The sequence below is a fragment of the Colobus angolensis genome, unplaced genomic scaffold (genome assembly GCF_000951035.1).
Source record: "Colobus angolensis palliatus isolate OR3802 unplaced genomic scaffold, Cang.pa_1.0 Scaffold178, whole genome shotgun sequence".
Lineage (NCBI taxonomy): Eukaryota > Metazoa > Chordata > Mammalia > Primates > Cercopithecidae > Colobus > Colobus angolensis.
Window position 1 is genome coordinate 4,222,851 of NW_012114910.1, and position 5,862 is coordinate 4,228,712.

A 5,862-nucleotide genomic window follows, 5' to 3' on the forward strand; every position below is an offset into this window, starting at 1 on the left:
GCCCAGAGAGTTCAGCCAAAAGGGAACGGGGCATAGTGGCTCATGACTGTAATCCCAGCACTTTGGGAGGCCAAGGCAGGTGGATCACTTGAGATCAGGAGTTCGAGACCAGCCTGGCCAACATGGTGAAACCTCATCTCTATTTAAAAAAATAATAATAATAATAATAATAATACACACACACACACACACATACACACAAATTAGCTGGACGTGGTGGTGCACATCTGTAATCCCAGCTACTCAGGAGGCTGAGGCAGGAAAATCGCTTGAACCTGGGCAACAGAGGTTACAGTGAGCTGAGATTGCACCACTGCACTCCAGCCTGGGTGACAGAGTGAGACTCCATCTCAAAAAAATAAAAATAAAACAACAACAACAGCAACAACAAACAAGGCCAGGTGTGGCGGCTCATGCCTGTAATCCCAGTACTTTGGGGAGGCCACGGTGGGCAGATCACCTGAACAGGAATTTGAGACCAGCCTGGCCAACATGATGAAACCCCATCTCTACTAACAATACAAAAATTAGTCGGGCATGGTGGCATGCGCCTGTAATCCCAGCTACTTGGGAGGCTGAGACAGGAGAATTGCTTGAATCTCGAAGGCGGAGATTGCAATGAGCCAAGATTGCACCATTGCACTCCAGCCTGGGCAACGAGAACAAAACTCCATTTCAAAAAAAAAAAGACAAGAATTGGGAGCAAATACAATGGTGGTGGTTTTAAGCCACGAAGTTTCAGGTGGTTCCTCAGGTAGCAGCTGATTACAAAAACCTGAGTGGCTCAGGTCCTAGAGGAGCACCCAGTCCCCCCCGTCTCAGTACCTGCCCCTCTCCTCAGACACCAAGTGCCCTTGAGCAATGAGAGGAGAAGATACATTAAGGCATAGTCTGGAGAAAGCAGGTAATATTTATTAATTTGTTAATGTGTATCTCATCTCAGTTCCTAAAAGGATATGTGGTTTACCAAAAGTGCATATAATGTGAAGTTCTCCTTTTTTAGAGACAGGGTCTTGCTCTGTCACCCAGGCTAGAGTGCAGAGGCACGATGACAGCTTACTGCAACCTCAACCTTCTAGGCTCAAGCAATCCTCCCACCTCAACTTCCTGAGTAACTGGGACTATAGGCATGCACCACCATACTCAACCAAGTTTTTAAATTTTTTTGTAGAGATGAGGTCTTGTTATGTTGACCAGGATGGTCTTGAACTCCTGGCCTCAAGCAATCCTCCCACCTCACCTCCTAAAGGGTTTTGATTATAGGTGGGAGCCACCTTGCCCCGCCAATGTTTTCTTAAAGCTAGAAGGATGAGGGGGAGGAAAAAGGCTCAGTAAGGGTGGGAAGGTCAAGGGCTACCTGCCAGGTGGTGATCTGTTTTGATGCCACCTCTCTTCATACGTGCTTGGGAGGTGGCCTGAAAATGTGGCCCTGAAAACCCTTGTGACCTGGAGGGAAAAAGTGATCAAGCTTTCCCAGGAAAGGGACAGGAGCGTCATCCTCACCCAGGGAACTCTTCCCCTCTAGAAATATGGTTAGAGAGAGTATGGGGGTGGGTGAACTGTGTGATTCTGGACTTTGGGTGGTGGTGTGGAGGAACGCTTTGTGGAGGAAGGACTAGGATGTGTGGCACCAGACTGTGGGGGGAAGGAGAACCAAGTGGAGTGAATCAAGAGGCCCAGGCTTGGGACAGCCAGCTATTGGGTAAGCAGGAGCACGTCATTTCTTCCCATCAATTTCCAGGCTGCAGCCCCAGTCTTGGAGGTGGGCGGGTTCCAGCCACAGGTGTGCCAGGCTGGGGTGCTGGGGTAGGGGAGACTGCACCCTCCAGATCCCCTCTTTCACCTTCTCCAGCTCCGGGGGCAGAGGAACTTGTTCCAGAAGACAGGGAAGCACTAGGCGCAGGAGCAGAGCAGGCTCCTCACCCCATGCCGCTGCCACCTGCTCCAGCTCCGTGGGCTTGGGGCTGTGGGTGGGGGGTTCTCTCCTTCTGTCCCCAGCTCTAATCCCTTGCAGCTGTCGTCCTTCTGGGGAAGACAGTTGTGTCAGAATGGAGGGGAGTAGTTATTTTGAGTTGACCACTAGCTTCCAACTGGGACACATGGATGGCTTGTCGGGCCCAACAGTGGGGTGAGCCTGAAGAGGGCAGCCCACATGGCCACAGGGGGCGCTGGGGAGCAGGATGGCGCCCTGGCTGCAACGGGGGCTGCAGAGGATAGAGACGGGCCAGGGAGGCCAGAGGCCAGAGGTGGGGGTTGCAGGAAATAGAGCTGGTGTCTTGAGCATGGGATGGTAAAGTGGGCACAGCTTCTGGCACTGGCCCCTGTGCCACTGGCAACAGTGGAGAAGGAAAAGAGGTCCCTGAGACTGAGGCTGGGTTGCTGGGGGAGGGTGGTGTCTCTCCTCGTAAAGGGCTGGCTAGGCAAGGGTGGTGATTTTCTCCCTCTTCCAGGCAGGCCCTACCCAACACCTTCTTCGGTCCAGAAGGCAGGCTTAATGGAGGCCTTCCACCTCTGATGGTGCAGGATCACTGCAGGGCAATGAACCAATGGATGTGCCTTTCTGAGTGGGAAAAACCAACTGGCTCAGTGGCTCAGCCATTCCCTTCAGGATGTGATGACTTGGATTAAACCTGGCTCTGGTGCTTACCAACCTGAGCTCTGCGAACTGAGGATGTGACACTAACCTCACTGTGCTTTCCCGTTTCACAGAAATGGGAATAACAGCCACGTGCAGCTTCCTATGGCATGGCAGGGATTCACAGATAGCAGAGGCAGGACTCAGCCCACGGTGAGTGTTGTCATGGTAACAATAGTTGTCATTGTCTTAGGGTCCTCATGTGGTCCTTGCGGTTGGCCTCCTTCTTGGGCCCCCGACTGTGTCTCTGCTGCATAGAAGGGTTTTGTGGCGAGGAGAGAAGAAATGAAGAAATCTTTACCAGGTAGGAAGACTGAGGCTCCTAGAAACGTGGGGAGGAGAGAAGAGTCTCCCTGGACTGTCTGCCCCGGTTTCTTCCCTGCTGGATCCCCTGCCCCTAGGACAGTGCCTGGCACAGGGATGAAAGAATGAGTGGATTTCTGAGTGAATCACCCTGGGGTATGGACCTGCCCCGGGCTGCTGGGTGAAGATGATTGCAAGATGATCTCCTGGGCCGGCCAGTGCCAGGCCACGGCTGTCGGATTCCTCTCTCTGGAATTTGAAGAGGAAAATAGAGAGTGAAGAGGTGAGCCGCAGGGGCTCTGGAGCAGAAGTGAGAAAGAATCTGACGAGCAGAGGGTGGAGTTGGCCCTTCCAAGGGGAGACCACAGTCAGGGTGAGAGTGGCAGCTCCTGCCCCTCTCAGTCTCCCTTCCAGTTCCCCAGCACCTGGAGTGGGAGAGGAAGGAGTGGGAGATGAGGGGTTGCCCCTGCTGTCATCCTGGAGCCCCTCCACCTCGAGTGCTGCCCATTCCTTCTTGTTCACTGGTTCCCTCAGTGAGCGAACAGTGAGCCACTGCTGTGTACCGGCTGTGCTGCCGGGATCTGGGGCTGAGCCATGGGCCCTGCAGAGTAGCTTGCCTGTTGAATGGGAGTCCAGAGAGGGGTTTGTAACCCCACCTTCATGGGGGTGGGTGGGAGGAAAGAGGGAGCACTTCTCGGAGGAAGCCATGTCTACTGTCTGCACTGAGAGCTGAGGGATGGGTACAAGCTGACCAGGGAAAGGAGAAGAAACACATTTCCAGGCAAAAGAAACAGCATGGACAAAGGCCTGGAGGGGCTGGACACTGTGGCTTGTGCCTTTAATCCCGGCACTTTGCGAGGCCAAGGCAGGTGGATCACTCAAGTCCAGGAGTTCAAGACCAGCCTGGGCAACACGGTGAAACTCCATCTCTACAAAAAATAAAATAATTAGCTGGGTGTGGTGGCACGCCTGTAGTCCTAGCTATTTAGAAGGCTGAGGAGGGAAGATCACTTGAGCCTGGGAGGTCAAGGCTGCATAAGCAGTGATCATGCCACTGTACTCTAGCCTTGGTGACAGAGCAAGACTCTGTCTCAAAAAAAAAAAAAGAAAAAGAAAAAGAAAGAAAGAAAACAAAAGAAAAGAAAGAGAGAGAAAAGGCCTGGAGCTGGAGAGGCTGGAGAGAGCCTGGCCAGTTTGAGGGAACTGCAAGAAGTTCCTGTGGCTGGAGCAAGGGGTGGGTGGGGGTTGGTGAAAGATCCGGTGAAACGGGCAATGAATGCTGTCCCCACTCTGGGGTCAGAGCCTGCCTGTGCCAGAGGGTTCAACCCAGCAGCCCAGGGGTCGGATGCACCTGAGTGAGTTGTCTTCAGAGCAGAGCCAAGAGCCAGGCCTTGAGGCCAGGCTAAGCTGGGCTCCATCTCCAGCCTTGCCACTAGCTGGCCGTGCGGCCCCAGGCAGCTCAGTGCTGCCCCTGGGGGCGATTTCCCCATCTGCACCGGGAAGGGACTGCCTTGCTGTTCTCTGAAGCCCTGTCCTTGGCTCAGACGGGCCCTTTGGGCACTGTGGGGGCTGCCGGGGGATGGGGGCGGCAGGATGGAGGGGGCCATGCCAAGTAGTCTGAGAGAAAGGGGTAGGTGGCCCCCAAGGGGGCACCAAGCTTGGCCTTTGTAAGGAAATCCCCTTTTCGAGGGGCCAGTGCAATCCCGCTGGCTGCTGTCAGCATCACTCTAGACCCTTCCATAGGCTTGAGAGAGATGAATACCACATGGCTCCTGGCCTGGGTGGCTTTGCTGTTCCCCAGGGAGACCCTCCTCACCCATGGAGGAGGACCTGGGCCCCCTGCCTGGCTTTTCAGGGGAGGCTGACTCATGGCCTTGGTGGCCGCTCGCTCAGCCTTTTCCTCCAGTTTTGGGGGAGTGGGGCCGGGGTGAGCTCTTTTCTGGCATTCCCATTCCTCATTTCCTGCCGGCTTCCAGCCTTGGCAGCGGGGCAGGGGTGACATTTATGCCTGCAGCTTTGCAGCTCAGGTCCTGGGGGCCCCTTCCTGTACATTGTTACCTGTTCCTCAAAGATGCACCTGCTGGACAAATGCACCTATTTGACAGGTGAGGTGCTGAGATTGCAGAAAGTCAAAGCCTGGCCTGCTGGCACGAAGCTTGGTAGTGTCAGGCTTGCAGGGGTGAGGTTGGGGACGGATGTGGCTGCTCTCCTGTTCTCCTAGGAAGGCAGGGTTGCAGGCTGGACTCTGCCTGAGGACCTGGAGTTGGGATCCTTTCACCCTGCAAGGGAGGGATTGGGTGGTCCTGAACTTCAGAGCTGCCTCTGATAGGCATCTTTGGGAACATTCCCTAAGGGACAAGCCCTTCTCTCTTTGGAGCCTAGCCAGGCAGGGGGGCATGGTGTGTGTGGGTGGCTGTCACCAGCGAGGTGGGAAGCACATTGGTGAAAGCCATGTGGGGGTGGGGGGGGCAGACAGCCCCGGATCTGATCCCAATTCTAGCTCTTTCTCACTGTGTAACTTGGGAAACATCCTTCAGTCCCCAGAGCCTTCGTCTGTAAAGAAATCATTGTGCCTCCGTCTCAGGGTGGGAGAAAGGATTAATTAAAGGAAATGATCTATTTGTTCATTCAGACAAATGTTCACTGGGCACCCACTGGATGTCAGGCCCTGGGACGTGAAATAAGTGAATGGAATTTCCCTCACTGAACTTCTAGATGGGGGATGAGGGGCTAGGCACGATCTATGACATGGTAGGCTGGAAGGTGACAGGGCAAAGGAAAGAACCAGGAGGGGCATCGGATGGGGAGTGGGCTGAGTAGGCCCCTTTGAGAAAGTAATGAGCAACTCCAACAGCTCAGAGAATAGTATTCTAAGTAGAAAAAACAGCATTTGCAAAGTCCCTGGGAGTGGGCATGTGCCAGTT